Source organism: Camelus dromedarius, chromosome 2 (genome assembly GCF_036321535.1).
Source record: "Camelus dromedarius isolate mCamDro1 chromosome 2, mCamDro1.pat, whole genome shotgun sequence".
Lineage (NCBI taxonomy): Eukaryota > Metazoa > Chordata > Mammalia > Artiodactyla > Camelidae > Camelus > Camelus dromedarius.
This window is the reverse complement of record NC_087437.1, coordinates 3,495,101-3,514,279: the sequence shown is the minus strand read 5'-3', so window position 1 is coordinate 3,514,279 and position 19,179 is coordinate 3,495,101. Positions and strand designations below refer to the sequence as shown.

The 19,179-nt window shown below is 45.5% G+C and overlaps 1 protein-coding gene and 1 pseudogene across 4 annotated transcripts in view; one reads left to right on the top strand and one right to left on the bottom strand.

Annotated features, from left to right (window-relative positions):
• Positions 1-19,179, top strand: part of NEK11 (NIMA related kinase 11) — a 219,149-nt gene that overhangs the window by 186,694 nt on the left and 13,276 nt on the right. The gene's annotated exons all lie outside the window — the stretch shown is intronic.
• LOC116152995 (large ribosomal subunit protein eL33-like) lies at positions 9,647-10,676 on the bottom strand (annotated as a pseudogene).

Below are 19,179 nucleotides of genomic sequence, written 5' to 3'. Positions count from 1 at the left end.
TCCAGGACTTCTCAGTGACGTCCATGTTCTCGGACCAAGGCTTGCCCAAGGTTTGCTTCTTCAGTCTTCCTGGTGTCTCCTGGTTACACTCCCTAGTTCGAGTTTTTTTTTTTTTTTTTTTTTTTTTTTTCCCTAAAGCCATAAATCGAATATGTTCTATGTCTTTGATTCCGGTTAAGACCACGCCTGCGTTGTAGCAAACTTGTGCTTCTCCCAGCGGGAGGCAATAGGCATTGTTTTGAAACAATGAAGCATGTTTATGATAAAATTAGAATAAATTAGCACAGCTGTTCCTATATTACTTTGAAATATCTATCGTCCGTTCAGTGCTGAAAACCCTAACCACCACCAGGAGCCACAGGTTAAGCAGAAAGTCTCACGTTTATTGCTGAGTTTGTTGAGTTTTGACTCTACCCTTTTTTCCTCCTTTCAAAAGAACCGGTTTATTTTAATTGGCTAAATATCAATGTAAAACATTTAAATAGATAATATATTACTGGCTGCATTCTTGAATGCCTTCAAAATCTGCACAGTTATATATCAAATGCTTTTCAAAAATATTTTTTCTTCCAGTTTTATTGAGATGTAACTGACGTATAACACTGTATAGGTTTAGGGTGCACAGCATGACAACTGGACTTACATCACGAAGTGACTTACATGTCATAACACATCATGCAATGATTATCACAGTAAGTTTAGTGGACATCCTTCATCTCATAGATACAAAATAAAACAAAAAGAAAATTTTTTTCCTTGTGATGAGAACTCTTAGGATTTACTCCTAAGCTGTTAAAACTTTCGTCTATAATGTATGGCAGTGTTAATTATATTAATCATGTTGTACATTCCTAGTACTTAATTATCTTATAACTGGAACTTTGTGCCTTTTAAGTGCCTTCATCTAGTTCCCCCTCCCCACAGCCCCCACCTCAGATAACCACAAACTGGATCTTTTTCTATGTGTTTGTTGAGCTATAATTGACCTGTGACACTGTTAGTTTTAGGTGCACAACATAGTGATTCGATATTTCTGTATGTTACAAAATGTTCCCCATGATAAGTCTGGTTAAGATCTGTCACCATACAGAGATGTTACAGTGTTACTGACTGTGCTCCCAGTGCTGTGCATTTCATCTCCTGTGACTCATTTATTTTGTAACTAGAAGTTTGTGCCTCTTCATCTCCCTCACCTGTCTGTGCATCTGTTTCTGTTTTGTTATGCTTGTTTTTTCACTTATTTTGTTTTTTAGATTCCACACCTAAGTGAAATCATATGGTATTTGTCTTTCTCCTCTGATTTATTTCACTTAGTGTAATCACCATGTGGTCACAGACGACAAGATTTCATTCTTGTTACGGCTGAGTAATATTCCATTGTGTTTATACACCTTATCTTCTTTATCCAGTCATCCGGGGGTGAACACTTAGGTTGCTTCCATATGTTGGCTGTTGTAAATAATGCTGCAGTGAACATGGGGTGCATATGTCTTTTCAAATTAGTGTTTTGTTTTCTTCAGGTAAATACCCAAAAGTGAAACTGCTGGATCATGTGGTAGTTCTACTTTTAGTTTTTTGAGGAACCTCCGTGCTGTTTTCCATAGTGGCTGCAGCAATTTACATCCCGACTAACAGAGCACAAGGGTCCTCTTTTCTCCACATCTTCACCAACACTTGTTATTTCTTGCCTTTTTTGATAATAGCCATTCTGACAGGTGTGAGGCACTATCTCACTGTGGTTTTGATCTGCATTTCCCTGACGATGAGCAATGCTGAGCGTTTATTCATGTGTCTGTGTACTATCTGTGTGCCTTCTTTGGAAAAATGCCTATTCAGATTCTTTGCCCGTTTCTTAATTGGGTTGCTTGTTTTTCTGATGTTGAGTTGTATGAATTCTTTATATATTTTAGATATTAACCCCTGATCAGACATATCATTTGCAAGTATCTTCTCCCAGTCAGTAGATGTGGCCTCTTCATTTTGTTGATAGTTTCCTTCACTGTGCAAAAACTTTTTAGTTTGATGTAGTCCCATTTATTTATTTTTGCTTTTGATTCCCTTGCCTGAGAAGACAGATCCAAAAAAAAAAAAAAAAACTACTGCTAAAATCAACATCAAAGAAAAACTGCTTATATTCTCTTCTAGAAGTTTCATGATTTGGGGTCTTACATTTAAGTCTTTAATCCATTTTGAGTTTGTTTTTGTATATGGTGTGAGACAGTAGTCTAATTTGATTCTTTTTCATGTAGCTGCTCCATTTTCCCAAATACCATTTACTGAAGAGACTGTCTTTTCTCCAGTGTGTATTCTTGCCTCCTTTGCTGTAGATTAATTGACTGTATAAGTGTGAGTTCATTTCTGGGCTCTGTATTCTGTCTCATTGATCAGTGTGTCTGTATCTGCGCCAGTACCACACTGTTTAGATTACTGTAGCTCTGTAGTCAGAAATCAGAGTGTGAGAAACTCCCAGCTTTGCTCTTTTTTCTCAAGATGATTTTGAGTACTTGGGATCTTTTGGATTTCCATACAAATTTTTAAATTATTTGTTCTAGTTCTATGAAAAATGCCATTGCTATTATACAAGGGATTGCATCGAATCTGTAGACTGCCTTGGGTAAGATGATTATTTTAACAGTATTAATTCTTCTAATCCGTGAGCATGGGATATCTTTCCAACCCATCATCTAGGTCTCTCCACAGACTGATCATGCCCGAGGCAGGAATGGGTCCTCTTGGCCCCTGTGCTGCGCCGTGCGGGCCGTGCCAGGGCTGCAGAGCCCTGCTCTAGTGCTCGGTCACAGGCCCAGCCTTGACAGCAGCACCAGCAGGAAGCTGAGCACATGTGGTCCTGTCTCACCAGCATCCAGGTGGAAATGAGACGGGCAAAGGAACTCCCTCTGCTCCTGCATCCTCTCACAAGAGGACAGAAGAAAGGATTGTTTTCCAGTGTATTTCTTCTAACCCACGGTGTTCCTGTCCCAGGAAATGATAATGTTCATCATGGATAAAAGCCGAGAACTGGCTGAGCCTGGAGAGAAGCAGGGCAGGAGGGAGCACGCAGCTGACAGGCGCAGGCGGCTGCACCGGCCAAGGGCTCTGCCTCCTGTGTCTCTTGTTCAGGCCATTGTTCCTGGACGAGTGTCCACTAGGCTCTGGGCCCAGCGTTGTCCCTGCTGAGGCGACGCTGCCACACTCCCTGGAACCCCACCAGGCACTTGATGTGGGAGCCTCTGGACAGCTTGTGGTCAGGCACCCGGATTTCTACACATCTGCTCGACTCCCCAAGATGAGAAATCTGCTCACTGGAGACATAAGATCTTCTCCAATTACCTTCCAACACTGCTCCACCTACTTTGGAATCACGTTCCAGTCCCAGTTTACACCAAATGCCAAGAAATATGGCCCCAAGCCTCAATAAGCAGTGTTAGTCCTCATTGCCTTCAGTACCATTTCTTGAGCCCCTGCTGTTTGCAGAGGATGGTGGAGTGAAGAGAGAAACAGAAGACATAGTCTTTGCCTTCGGAAGACTGAAATTCTACTGTGCTGAAAAATGTATTTATTTTCTAACTCTTTGTCAAAAGGACATGAAAATCAAAAAACCAGTTGACATGTATGAAGAGCATGCTTTGTGGATCAGAGCTTGCCTCTAACACCTGAGAGAAGTGTATTTAATCCATTTTCACATCAAATGCAGTGCACAATAAGGCTAATAAAATAATATGTATAGAAAATGAAGATCACGGAAATCTCCTAGAAGAAAACATAGGCAAAACATTATCTCACATACATCTCAGCAATGCTCTCCTAGGGCAGTCTACCCAGGCAATAGAAATAAAAGCAAAAATAAACAAATAGGGCCTAATGAAACTTACAAGCTTTTGCACAGCAAAGGAAGCCATAAGAAAAACAAAATGACAACCTATGGAATGGGAGAATATATTTGCAAACGATGAGACTGACAAAGGCTTGATCTCCAGAATATATAAGCAGCTCATACGACTTATATAAGAACAAAGCAAACAACCCAATCCAAAAATGGGCAGAAGAACTGAACAAGCAATTCTTCAATGAATAGCCAATAGGCACATAGGCACATGAAAAAATGCTCAATATCACTAATTATCAGAGAAATGCAAATCGAAACTACAATGAGGTATCACCTCACACCAGTCAGAATGGCCATCATTCAAAAGTCCACAAATGACAAATGCTGGAGAGGCTGTGGAGAAAAGGGAACCCTCCTACACTGTTAGTGGGAAGGTAGTTTGGTGCAGCCATTGTGGAAAACAGCATGGAGATTCCTCAAAAAAGTAAAAACAGACTTACCATAGGACCCAACAATCCCACTTTTGGGCATATATCCAGAGGAAACCTTAATTCAAAAAGACACCTGCACCCCAGTGTTCATAGAAGCACTATTTACAATAGCCAAGACATTGAAACAACCATCAACAGATGACTGGATAAAGTAGAAGTGGTATATTTATACAATGGAATACTGCTCAGCCATAAAAAAGAATCAAATAATGCCATTAGCAGCAACATGGATGTCCCTGGAGATTGTCATTCTAAGTGAAATAAGCCAGAAAGAGAAAGAAAAATACCATATGATATCACTCATATGTGGAATCTAAAAAAAAGGAAAAAGAAGACACTAATGAACTTATCTGCAAAACAGAAACAGACTCACAGACATGGAAAACAAACTTATGGTTATCAGAGGGGAAGGGGGTGGGAAGGGATAAATTGAGAGTTTGAGATTTGCAGATACTGACTGGTATATATAAAATAGATAAACGAGTTTATACTGTATAGCACAGGGAACTATATTTGATATCTTAAAGTAGCTTACGGTGAAAAGAATATGAAAATGAATATATGTATATTCATGAATGACTGAAGCATTGTGCTGTGCACCAGAAGTTGACACAACATTGTAAACTGACTATACTTCAATTAATAAAAAAATGAAAATGAAGTTCAGGGAGAAAGTCAGGTCATCAAGCTGTGACCACAGCTGCTGTGTTGAGTGTACAGTATGGCTCTGAGCTTCCAGGAAGCCAAGTCAAAAAGAGAAACATGATGCAGTCCCTAGTTCTCATTATCGAGAATGTGACTGTGTTACTGGTTGCTCAGGGAAGACAGAGCTTCTGTCTTTTATATAGTTTATAGAGAACACATGGAGCGAAGTCACATCCTCAACAATACTTCTGCAGGAGATGCAGATGTGAAGCTCATCATGGTGGCTTCCTTGGTGATGAAAATCTGTCCTGTAATGGACTCCACCACGTGGTCTTCCAGGGTCTAACTGAACTCAGAAGGAAGACTGGGAGTACCTAGAGAATTTACAGTCTGTTGATTTTAATTAGAATTAAATGTTTGCCTCTCCCTTATTTTTATTAAAAATATGTGACCCTTGAAGAAGGGATAAGAGCGAAACTGAAGGCAGATTTTGATTTGAATTCTCTGAGGAATAAATGACAGGGTTGCCCTTGGCTGATTTGATGGGTATGTTTCCCTACTGCCAGGCATTAATTATGTTCTGACTTTCTGTTTTTCTGGCCAACTCCTAATCAAGGGGTGTTAAAGTACCAGCACTATAATAGATGTCCTAAGAAAAGCAGGATGCAGAAAACATCCACTAGCAACTGGACGTGGAGCCTCACCAGCCTCCAGTGAGGGTTCTGCTGGGGCGGCTGCCTGTGTTCAGGAGGTGGCCTCTGATCCAGTGTAGCCCGGAAAATCTTGATATTTTAAATCATGGAGGGGTTTCTTAACTCAGAACTGCCTAAAAACTTCTCACATATCTGCTGAATGTGATCAGCCTTACCCTTTTGCATGTGAACAATTTATGAATGTAGAATTCTGATGGCTAACTGATGGCTAAATGAAAGGGTGCAGCAGACAAGATGGACTGAGCACGGTCCATCTCCACCTCCTTCCCCAAGACTTGGTGTTACCTTTTTGCAGTGTGACTGCAGTATGTCCAGGTCAGTCTAGATTTTCTCCTCTTTATACAGAACATACCTGCTGGTGGTCTTCTGCATGCCCCACTCTATTCTGGACAGAGGTGATCTATTCTTTATTTCAGGGCCCTTTATAACTTATAAAACTTATTTATATTTGCACCTAAGGATTCTCGAGATTCAATTTAAGTGCAGTCACTATTGGTTGGTTTTTGTAACTCATGCAGCGTCCAATGCACTTATAAAATGCTAAGTGCTACTTAATTCCTCCGAATGCTTGCTGCTATTTGCTTGGCATTTAGTTCACTGTAATATCAGGACTCTTGGTCTCTGTGTGAATATTTTGCCTGTCATGGTAGTGGGGAAAACATTACAATTCACTGGTGTACATTCTTTCCTAATCAGTCTTTGGGAAAAACCAAAGCAACACAAGTTGTCTCTGAAGCTGTTACTTGGATTACTTTAGAAAGTCATAAAAAGAGTCATTTCCTGGTTGAGATCCAGGCTGAAATTGGTCTTCCACAATCAGAAGCGTGAACACCATGACATCGGCTGAGACACCATCAAACAACGTCCCCTCCCCCTGCTACAATAGCCCAGGAAAGTATTGTCATGAAACACAACTCCCAGACAGTGAGGTATTGTTAGCCCCCAATCATGCCAGGGGTCTTCACAGACTAGCTTATTTGCATATAAGACAAATGCTCTGTAATTTGCATGTGTGTGTGTGACAGTGTTATCTGCCTCAGTGGAGGGACGGGTGGTGAGTAAATTAACTGAGGGGGTGCATCTCTGCCAGACAGACTAAAGCACATCACAGAGAAAACTCCCCTCAGGTTCAGAAATGTGAGTGTGAAGGCAGCTATGATGGTATGATTTCCTTATTGCATTTTGTCCACAGGGAAAAGGTACTGAGATGATTTAGAAAGGATTCTTTGGCTGGCTCACTGCTGAGTTCTCCGTACAAAGATTAAGTTCTCAGTAAGTAACTAAAGGATGAGTGAATGGATGAATGAATGATTACTTGGGCATTAAACAAATGGGTTTCTTCCTTATGGCATCCTCCAGTTTCTAAAAGATTGCTCACTAATCTGAATAATCCCCTATATAAATTGTGATTAGACTTAAGGAAAATGGGCTTACGGGAAGTTTGGGAAGAACTGTAAGTTTGTCTTCTCTGGATAACATGTGGGGCTGCAGAAGGTTTTCATGGGAGGCTTGAGGCAAGATGTTTATAAGGGACAGCAGGGCCCAGAGGTGACTTCTCAGGACTCAGTGCGGGGGGCCTCACTTATGAGCAGTTTAGCTATTGCCTACTAAAGATTGTATTGTTTTTCTAAAAGTAGACTTACCATGTGATCCAGCAATCCCACTCCTGGGCATATATCCAGAGGGAACTCTAATTTGAAAAGATACATGCACCCCAATGTTCACAGCAGCACTATTTACAATACCTAAGACATGGAAACAACCTAAATGTCCATCGACAGATGACTGGATAAAGAAGTTGTGGTATATTTATACAATGGAATACTACTCGGCCATAAAAAAAAATCAAATAATGCCATTTGCAGCAACATGGATGGACCTGGAGATCGTCATTCCAAGTGAAGTAACCTAGAAAGAGAAAGAAAAATACCATATGATCTCCATACTGTTTTCCATAACAGCTGCACCAATTTACATTCCCACCAGCAGTGTAGGAGGGTTCCCTTTTCTCCACACCCTCTCCAGCATTTATCTTTTGTAGAGTTTTTAATGACAGCCATTCTGACTGGTGTGAGGTGATACCTCATTGTAGTTTCGGTTTGCATTTCTCTGATAATTAGCAAAGTTGAACATCTTTTCATGTGCCTATGTTGCCCATAAAATTTTAATCACCCAAGAGAAGGCACTGAAAGCCAAAATGGGGAGGGGCCCTGAGGGAGTTGGATGAGGATGTGTGATTGCCCTGAAAAGGACACCCAGGTACAAACTCTGACTTTTTGCCACTAAACAGCTCTAAGATCTTGAGCAATTGCTTTACCTCTTTAAATCTTATTTACTTATTTATTTATCTACAGATTTAATCTGATCATCTGTATAAAGTGGATAACAATGCTTGTTTCCCAGAGTGGCGATAGTTAGATAACATAGGTGAAGTGATGCACGTGGTGCCTGGGATGGGGGCGGGGGGGGCAATCACAGGCTTTTCTTACCCCAGCCTCCAGCCGCCGCCTCCCCAACCCCCCACCTTAGCCGCACTGCTTGCCACACTGAGGGCTGTCCAGCTGCTGTTCCTGTGCTAGACGTGACCGGAACTGGCTGACTGAGAACGCACAGCGTCCAAACTGTGAGAGATGGTGGAGCCGCTTCCTCGCCTGGGTCGGGCGGTGCAGCTGTGAGAGCTCCTTCCGTGCGCGCAGGGAGAATCCTCTAGGCCTCGGCCTGTGGGCAGAGCAGCCCCCGCGTCCAAGCGTCCTGAGCGCTGGTCCGGCGGCCTGCGGTGCCGCGGGGTCGGGCTGAGCGCAGCGGCAGGGACCCTTCCTCTGACGAATCTGCTCTTGGCTGCGGCTGTTTCTTAAGGAGACACTGGATGTTTGTAAAATGAACGTTCAGCCGCTCAGCTCCGTAACTGCAGCGTCTACGTCTTTCACAAGCACCGCGAGCTCCAGTTGGTCCCTTCGTCCCCAGAGTGGGGGCGGGTGATTCAGCCCACAGTCTCAGAAGCCCTAAGGGGCTCCCGAGTGTCCCTTTCACAGTGGCTTAAATAGGAAGACGAAAAATTAGAGGCAAGCGCAGTAGACAAGAGGCAAGACACGGGAAGTTTCTACAGTCCTCACTGAGTCACAAACAGCCCATCGGACGTCTTCCATTCCCTGCGTTTCCACGTGTGCAGTCCTGCTGTTTAAACCAGCACCAGCGAAGGGCCCCAGTAGCCTGCCCAGCCGGGACGGGTGCAGCACATGCTCGCTTGTCTCCCAGGACAACAGGGGCGTCTTCGTGTGAAGTTCAGCTAAGGGTTTTGCCCTCTGGGTTGACGTCTGAACCAAGCAGCCCTTCAACGTTGTACTTTTCCTAAAAATAAATGAACTGGATTTTTTCCCCCACTTATTTAAAAGTATTTCCAGTCAAGGCGCCTTTATGTTTTAGTCCACTGTACAGGGAAGTAAGTGTCAGCTGCCCACCCAGCCCTGCTGGCGTTAATTCTGGTAATGACAGGATTAACTTCACCTCCCCACGCCCGGGTTCTGGTTGTGGGTCCAGATTCAGCTCCAGAAATCTCTCATGGCTTTCCTCCAGTTTCTCTGTGGAGGACAAGTGCGGTGTGTGTGTGTTGTGTTAAGGAGTTCGGCTGTAGATCCTGTACACACCACCCCCACCCTGTAATCGTCTTTGTTGGAGGGTGGGTAGCGGAAGCTGGAGGTGGGCGCCCATGAAACACCCATCAAGAGACTGTCCAGTGCTCGCCTCTGGTTTCCAGTAAGGACCATGTCGTCCGACCTATCACCGAGTTAACATCAAATTACACAACAGGCCTTATCAGAACATCTTCTGTGCTCAGAGCTCATCCTGGAAAGGAACCCCACTGGATTTTGTACCAGTCAGGGCCCCGTTAGGAGAAAGAAGCCACACCAACTTTTTTTTTTTTTAACAAGAGGACAAATCCACACTTTTTATTTATTTACTTTTCAGTTAGTTTAAATCCTTAAGGGGTACAGCATCACACGGATTCTGCGTCCAGTGGCCTTAGCGGGAAGGTTGCTTCAGAAGTTGGCACAAACCACGCCACTGCTTCCGTGAGCACAAGTTACCTTTCCCCAGATTACTCTGGTTTTGTTCGGTTTTCCTCCAGGAGTTACTGTGTTGTTCTTTGCTTTGTACACATAAGCACATCTCTTGCCTAGGGAGAATTCAGTTTCATCTCAAGCATAAACACCTTCAATTTTAAGAAGAGCTGCGTGGTCCCTCTGGCTCTGGAGACCCCACTTATAGCCAGCAAAAGTGGCCTTGGACCACAGCCTTCCAGACGTATTTGTCGTTTTAGAAGTCCTGTTCCCAGCAGGCCTCCACAGTTTCCAAGAAGGCTGAAAGAGGGCACACCAACTATTTCATGGAGGGAATTTAATTCTGACTTGTTACCCAGGTTGTAGGGACTAAAAAGTCAGAGGGGGACACTGGAATATCACGCAGTAGCAAGTGCAGGAAACAGCTTCTCCCTCTGAGGTCGGGACTAACGGACGAAGAGGCTGGGACTGAAAACTCAGCTGCGGGGACGAGGGGCCTGGAGAGCCGAGACTCGGGCCTCCAGGGAGGAGACACTGCTGGGCTCGTGCTGGTGGCTCTGAGCTCGTGGGGAGCTCCGTGGGGTGGTGTCAAGGTTTCAGAAAAAGAAGATGCCAGCCCCCCATGCTGGGGTCTGTGAGGGGTCGCAGTGAGGTTGGAGGTGGAGGAGAAACCAGACATGGTTCACCTGCTGCTGCGGGGCCCGGGGTCAGTCCTCCAGCTCACCTGCCTCCCTCCCACCTCCCCGTTGGCCGAGCCGTCAGGGGCCGAAGCTGCAGTGGGGCCAGGCTCCCAAGGCCAAGTACGGAAGAGAGGGTTTGGGGCTGAGGCAATGGCTTAATAACCAGCCCAGCTTGCCAGGCCACCCACATCAACGGCGTCCTCGGAGCAGATGCAGTGATGTGCTTCTTGCTTCTCCAGGTACTTGAGCGGTTCCTTCAGCATCCTTGGTGGAAAAGAGCCTTGGCATCTGTTCAGTGGGCCCAGGATAGGCCTGACTCTAAGCTCACACGTTCCCATTTCCCTGAATTTTTCCATACGGAGGCATAAAGCTCTGTGTGGCTTTCTGTGAGCGTGCGTGTAAACATAACTCTGCAGGAGCGGTTGGTTTTCTCTCATACACCAGGTCGACGGCCGCTGTGCAGCTAATATAAACACACTGGGCCAACAGCCTAATTTCTCAAAAAAAGGAAAGAAACATCAGGCCTCTTTGATTTTTCTCCACAAATAGAACTTCTTAATGCAAATGAAAGCATGAATCAAGCATAAAAACAACCGAATTGCTAATCATCACATGCTTTAATGATCCCTAATTAGAGCAAAATTTAAAGTGAATATAAGCAAATTAAGACATTTTTCTTGTTAATCCTTAATTTGTATCTATCGGTCCGAAAGTTGACACTGCATGTCCCGGGGCTTTAGAGGAACCAGTGTTACCAAGTCCAAACTCATTCTGCTCGCCGCACAACAGGCCAATAAATCGGGAGATGAGGTGTGGGGGCAGGGAATAGTGACTTTATTCTGAAAGTATGCAGACCGAGAAGATGGCAGACTCACGTCTTGGAGAACCATCTTACTTAAGACACAATTCAGGCTCCTTTTATACTAAAACGGGGAGGGGGTGTGGTTGGTTGTTGCAAACTTCCTGGTGTAGGAATCTTTGTTCTTGCAGCCGTCCACGTGGGTCAGGTCATGGTGCCCCTGTAAAACCTCCAACAAAACAAATGTTATTCTCTTTTCTGCAGCTTGTTATCTTTATGTAAGTGCAAAAGTGGTAATATCGTTAAAGGTCAGAGCCCAGAGAACAGGCTCTCCTGTAGATTGCAGGCTACAGGCAACGTTGTTTCACAAAAGGTGCAGAGCTAGTGAGGCAAAGCCTGGAAAACAGGGCACAGGGTTAGGGCCAAAGAAACAGATCTGTTACGGAGTCAGATTTGTTCTTTTCTGTCACCCCAGCCTTCACTCACGTGGAACCCGTGTTTAAATGCAAACACCTTTCTGGGTATAAATGCAGGGGGGACCTCGGGAGACGAAGTTCTTAAGACTGTGCTGGTCTGTCTTGTCCTCTCGGTTATGTTTTGAAAGGGAGAAGCATTAAGTAGCTTTCCTAAGGCTCCAAGCCCAGGCTCTTGCTCGAAATGGGTTGCGTTTATGTGTGTGCGCGCGCGCGTGTCAGGGCACCGTCAGGGACCGTACCCTTCCTTAGGCAGGAGCTGAGAGAGGGAATGTCTAGCTCTGCCAGCATCAGGCACTGTCTGGCTTGGACCAGAGAGGCAGGAAATATTCCTATCAAGTGCAGCTGGTGAATGTTTGCAGTTAGCATTTGAACTTTTCCTGATTTGCAAGGACCACTGGCAAAGACGTTAACACGCCGGAAGAATCAAATATAAAAGCGTGCTGGTTCCTGAAACACACATTAACAATCTAAGCTTGGCCAGAATGTAACACTTAAGGAAACATCTTGGGGGAACAGGGGAGCTTGCGGAGGAGCTTTCAGCTGGTTTAATCCCGAAGAAAGTTGTGATGCTGTAAATCCAGGCTGAAGCTACACACTTTAATGCTGAGCCTTTGGGCAAGATTTCCACTTTGTTCTTCTTGAACCATAAAGAGAACGAGGGGGCAGGGCCTCCTTCCCTCCAGCTGGGGGGCTGTGGGAGCCCTCGGGACTGAACCAAAGGCAGGTCATTGTCCCTTAAACCTAGGACAGTATCAGCAACCCCAGGTATCACGAGAATCAAGGAAACAGAAGGACTCTGTGCGACAGAAGTTATTACTGACTTTTGGACGTGAAGCAAACAAACTGTGATCTGACTTGAAGTTAAGGGTTCCTGTAAGGCTGGAGAGAGTCAGTACGGGTTTAATGCCGCATTTGTTTGTCCTCGTGCTGGCGTGGGCCAGGCCCCATCTGGTGGATTAAGCAGTCGGGACAGACTGAGCCAGCCATTACTGTATCACCTTGTGGCATTTGCAGGGGGCGCTCCCAGCTCTGAACAGTGGTGCTCACCGTCCTCCACACAGATTGCTCATGCTCCTGCCTGTTGTTTCTGGCTGGCGGCTTTGTCAACAAAGTCCCACTCATCAAAGTGTGGCCCCAGGTCAGCAGCACCGCCTCACCCAGAAGCCCACCAGGAGTGCAGGCTCTCAGGCCCGCCCTGGACCTGCGGAAGCAGAATCTGCCTCTTCAACGAGGAGTACCCAATGAATCCTGTGCCCATGAACATTAGAGACACACATCCAAACTGTCCTCCTCTGTGTCCGACTGTCCCCACTGCGGATTTCTGGGCCTTCCCTACAACGTCCTGCTCCTGGCTTTAGTTCTGGCTTTCTTGAGACATATTTGACAGATAACACTGTGTACAGTTAACACATGTGGAAGTTCACTAAATAGCAGGTTGTTAGTCTGATGTGGCTCCAATGCTGTTACCACCTACATAAGCAAACCAAAAATAGCCTCCTGTAAGCACCCTAAGATCATGAAATTGAAGCCTAAGGACCATGGATCGCAATCCTGCCCCCCTTTTTGCCGCCACCTCCCTGGTACAGTCTGTCCCTGAGCCCCCATCACTGGAGGCCCCTCACCACTTCTCATCAAGTCAAATCCATTTTTGCTCAGTAAATGCTTACATTTGTGAACATGCCCCACTTAATCTTTAACACGCCCAGCGTGGTGACTTGATGCTTGTATATCTTGAGAAGTGATGACCACAATAAGGTTGGTGACCACATCCATCCCCTCACAGTGTCCATGAGAGCAAGGACCCGCAGGTTTGCGTGTGGTCCATGGGTGGCAACCATGCCCGTCCCCTCTGTGTGGGTCTGGTTTGGGCGTCATCCTGCCCAAGGGAGCTCTCTGCTCCCAGGGAAGCCCATTTCCTGCCTTCTTCTAATTCTCTGAGCACGACATGAATTCTTCACTGGCCTTCACTCTCATTTGCCCCATCTCTCCTCCCATTAGATAAAATAATGAGGCAGAACGGAATGGCAGAAGGGAGGAAGCATGGAGGAAGGAAAGAAGAAGAAAGGAAAAAGTCAGGAAGGTGGGAAGGAAGACAGAGGGGAGGGAGGGGGGCCTGGTTCACATCATGCCATGGTGTTGCTGGGGGTCATGAGCTCTGTTCCAGATACACGCAAACACACCCCCTCCACTGTTTCCACTCTAACACAAAGCCGTACCTTCATGCAGTGCTCAGGACAGTGTGAACTGGTCTAACAATTTGGAGGGCAATTTGCCAATGTCTATTCAACCTTTAAAAATGAACAGTCTCTTTTATCCAGCAATTTCAGTATTTATCCCACAGACATACCTGCATCAATGCACAAAATGTAGGTCAAGGTATCTATTGCGGGATTGTTTAATAGCCAAAAGCTATAAATAGCTGGAAGTGTCAATAAAAGTTGTCCTGAAAAATCAACCCCCGTATCTCGGCAGAGGAACCGAGTCACGGCAGGGAAAAGCCCGGAGGGGGCTCTGCGTGTGCTAGTGTGGGGGGCTCTCTAGCTTGTGTTGTGAACTGAGGAAGGCCGGTGCCCATGTTACCCCAGCTGTGTGGGGTTTCGGGCGTGTGTACATGTGTATATTTATAAAACACAGTGAATAACTTCCCTGATGTATAGCCAATACAACAGTCTACAGCCATTACACTACTTTGGCAGAGTTTTGAAAAACTTGGGACATTTTTGTGATGTAATGCTAAGATTTTTGTTTTATAGGCAGATCATTAGTGTTATGGTTTTTCTCCCCCACCTTGAGCATTTCCCAATGTTACTGAATATTCCCCAAAGTATCATTAATTTCTCTAAAATATCATAGTTTACTCTTGAGTATTTAAGTTGTTTTCATTTTTCCAACTCATGTGTAATGTTGATGTAAACATTTCTTTACCTCATGTGGTTTTCAAATTTCAGTCTCTTTTCTGAGATGATGTCTTGTAATTACAGGTTCACAGGGTGTGAGCTTTTATTACAATTGCTGGTTCATAGGATGTGACCCTTGATATTTATTGCCAAGTTGGTTTTCATAATCCACAAAGATTTGTAACGTAATGTCTTCAATTTTTGTTCATGTGATTGGATTTTAAAAGTCATTTGTTCAACAAATTTTAAAATTTGACGTAAAACGGTTATTGATGCCGACTGTGTGCCAAGCTGCCTTAAAGGCGCTCAACACATCCTCACGAGGAGGAAGACGTGGTTCCTCCCTTCAGCTCAAAGTGTGGCCCCGGGTCAGCACACTGAAGCACGTGGTTACACCGTGATGCCATCCGGCCGTCGTAGAATTATGCCCAGAGTGTCACTGGGACAGTTCCCCAAAAAGGGGACAAGACTCTGACACTTCCCTAGGCTGCAGGATGGTGCTGCCGTGGGGAGGCAGGACGTTTCCTCTTCTCACTCCCATCGGGGTTCAGGTACCAACGGCACCTGGCTGCAGCAAGGAAGGAGGAGGGAAACTTACCGTGGCTTGTGTCGCCGCTGGTAGGTTTCACAGATTCTGACGGTTATAAGCCTCCTTCAAGGACACATACATTCACCCTGAATCTATAACCAGACTTGACCTCCCCGCAGCCCGTCCCTCCCTGCCCGCTCACAGTGTGAAGGTGGGAGCCTCCCCTTCAAAGTGTTTGCCCCAACTTCAAAAAGCTTTCTCCAAAGAAAGAGACAACCCAGCCTCCGCCAAGCACTTTCAACTCCCTTAATATTTCTCAGGTCAAGAAATTCTTAACTGAAACTTTCTAACTAGTTTGACTAAATGCAGTTGTCAATATGTGGCTTCTTTTAACCTTGTAAAAGTGGCAATTTCATACAGTTCAACTAAAACCTGCAATTTAATTCTTCCTGTTTCTTCCCGACCCATGTAATAGAACTAATCGAAACTTCCTTTCACACGAATGATTTCTGCAGCACCTACCCCAGATACAAAGAAAAGGGGAAAATTATTAACATGGGTTTATGCTTGGATGTCACTTCCTAGATCGTCAGTAAGATAAAATTAGAATACGGTATTTCCCAGATTGAAGGGGAAGAGCTTTCTTGCTTATTTGAGCAGAGAGACTTCTATCTGATGCAGAATTAGGAGTTGGGCAGACATGGACAGACCCAGCAAACTGCCAGACACACTGTAATTCGTAATCTCCAACCCACACAAGGCCAGTGTCCTCCCCTCAGACAAACATGCTGCTGAGAGTGTGTTATGAATCCAAGACTATTATTAACGCAATGCTGTGTGTCAGAGACTTAGGGAGAAGGAAAGAGAAGAGGAGGGAGGGAGAGAGAGACAGTCAGCCTGAAATTGATGGCGGTCCCTTTCTTATTCCTCTGATCAGATTTAAACTCGAGTAAGTTGAGTAATTCTGTAGAGGGTGCTGGGGTGGGAGGTGATGCCTCAGAACTTGGGAAGCCGGCCTGATCCCATAAAAGCATCAGAATTTTCTTCAAAAGAGAGCCTGTAGCTTGAAACGCTTTCTGGAGTCCTGCTATTCCGGGTGTGGTTCACAGCTACAGCCAGTGTTTCTCCGCAGTGCATTCACATCACCTGGAGTCTGGTTAGACGCAGACTGTGATTCGGCAGGCCTGGGGTGCGTCAGAGCTTGTGCCTTTCTGCCCAGCTCCTGTGAGATGCGAGGCTGCGGGTGGGATGGCGCTTTGAGTGGCAGGGATGGCGCATCCTTCTGATGCCTGTTCCTTTTTTCCCAAACTGGCCATCCTACCCTGCAGACCCCATCCTGAGGGCTCAAGTCAGAAGGCCCCACTCCCCTCAGTGACCTTGCTCTCCCCTCATCCCAACCTTCCTGCCTGTAAAATGGGATGAACAAACTGAGCAGAGGGCGGAATCTTAGACCTTCTCCGGCAGAGGAAATTCGGAGGTGACTCTAATCCAACCCTTTCCCCACCTGCCCTCCCCGCAGCCCTTCTGTGTGTGAAGCCCGAGCGTGAGATTTGCCCGCTAACTTTGCAGCTCCCAGCCCTGCCTTTTGGACCCGGGAAAGCTCTGTAGGGCAAGGGCTTCTTGAAGATATTTTCGAATAAGTTGAAGAAACTAAAAAAGCCACTGCCCCAAACCACTGGGCAAACCTCCCCTTAGCGCAGGGCCTCCTGCTCTGGCGTTAGGACGGAAGACATCTGAGAAACCCAGCGTTCCCCGGTGGGAGGCTGTAGGGGAGGCCCCCTGCCCTGGGCTTTTCCCGCAGCAGATTTCAGTCCTTCAATGGGATGCAGCAGAGAACGATGTAGTGATTCCCTGATCTCAGCTGTTTTCCCGAGGCCTGTGCACGCTGGCCTCGCCGGCCTCTCTCTCCTCCCTCCCACTCTGGCCCCAGAATGCACATCACATTGCTGGGAAATGTGCTTGTTGAACCATCTGCAGTCACCAAGGGAGAGATTTAATAAAGGCCACGGGCGAACGGGATGGAGAGACGAAGTGATGAAAATCGCCATTTTTTTATTTATGGAGAAACATTTTAATTTGGGACATAAAATGGCACAAATCCAATGTAACTCTGACTTCGGGGGTCAGGACCAAAGAGGAGTGTTCTCATGGAAGGAGTCTGTCCCTTCTGTCCGCTGTAATTGCTGTAAACCAGCTGTAAGTCCAGCAGGTCCTCTGATCATTGAGGGCCTCGATGACAATGCAGCCAGTAAGTTCCACATCACATGTGGGTGACCATGTAACTCAGTGTCCAAACCGGGACTCTGTGACCGTGGAACAGGGCACCATTGGGGTTATGTTCCTGTTGGGCGGTGCAGAGACCAGGGTAACCAGCACACAGCTGTTCTGACTGTAGGCAGCTTGTAACATGGGGACCGGGGACGTTCTGGCGTTGAGAGGTGAAGCTGCCCAAGAAAAACTGCGCTGGACAGAACCACAAGACTTTCCTCAAGACCGTTGCAACGGGGAGACAGATTGAACTCAGCTCTGAATACGACGGGGGCAGCTGGGGGTGAGGGGTCAGTGGATGAAAAACTCCCGGGGGCACTTGGTTAGGTGCCAAGGGTGTGGGAGTCTTGCTGAGCTGGGCTCAGTGGGACATAGTGGCCTGGGAGGAGGCCTGGTGGAGAAGAGGACGGACTGGACTTTAGGCAAGGAGGGATCCTTGCAGAATCTCGTCAAAGGAAAGGCCGCTTCTGAAATTCACTCTTCTCCAAGGAAACCCTAGCTCCCCAATTATATGACCTCACCCTCACTCTGAGAAATTCTCCCAAACATATTTCTGTTCTGATTTCTTTCTCTTTGGGAGTTCTTTTCATTTTCCTCTGCAAATCCAATTATTCTTATGTTTGATTAGAAGATCTGTTTTATCCTCCGATCTTTGCTTCTGCTTCAGCAAAGCTGGGGTGAAAGCACCTTTTGAGAAATGAAACTGCGGTTTGAGTCGCCCAAGGGACGCATGCTGGCAAGCCGGCCAGGAGGGCTTCACAAGTGGTCCGGGTTTCACAGTGCGCTGTTCGGTGGGGTTCAGTGAACAGAAGGAGAGGCAAGGGACTTACTTATTTTATATTTACTTCACATGTATGCCCATCACAGCGGAGGCCCAGTTAGGACCCACTCTCTGAAGTCCAGTGCTCACCACTGGGGGCCCCTCCCCATCCTGGAATCGCTGTCCCCGTCTGTAAAAGGAAGATGTTCCTTTAGATGATTCCTTGGTACCTTACAGGGCTTTTCAAAGCGTCCATAATACTTTTTTTTGTTTATTATATTTTTCTTTTTTTATTGATGTATGGTCAGCTTACAATGCTGTGTCAGTTTCTGGTGCACAGCATCATGTTTCAGTCATACATGTACATACAGATGTTCCTTTTCATATTCTTTTTCATTATAGGTTACTACAAGATACTGAACATAGTTCCCTGTGCTCTCCAGTAGGACCTTGTTGTTCATCTATTTTATATATAGTAGTGTGTATCTGCAAATCTCAAACTCCCAATTTATCCCTCCCCACCCCCTTTCCCCCCTGGTAACCATAAATTTGTTTTCTATGTCTGTGAGTCTGTTTCTATTTTGTAAATAAGTTCATTTGTGTCTTTTTTTTTTTTTTGGATTCCACATATAAGTGATATAATATGGTATTTTTCTTTCTTTCTCTGGCTTACTTCACTTAGAATGCCAGTCTCAAGGTCCATCCATGTTGCCGAAAATGGCATTGTTTTATTCTTTTTTATAGCTGAGTAGTATTCCATTGTGTAAATGTACCACAGCTTCTTTATCCAGTCCTCTGTCTATGGATGTTTAGGTTGTTTCCATGTCTTGGCTATTGTAAATAGTGCAGGATGCAAATATTTTCAAATAAAATTGTATAACATCACCATATTCCTTTCTTATCTGGCTTTCAAGGTATCTGTTCATTCATCTTAATGAGCACTTATTGTGTACTTGCTTAGTGCCCGCCACAGTTCCGAGCAGTGGGATCAGTGAACAAAAAAAGGTGAAAATAACCCCTGCCCCAAGGACCTTATT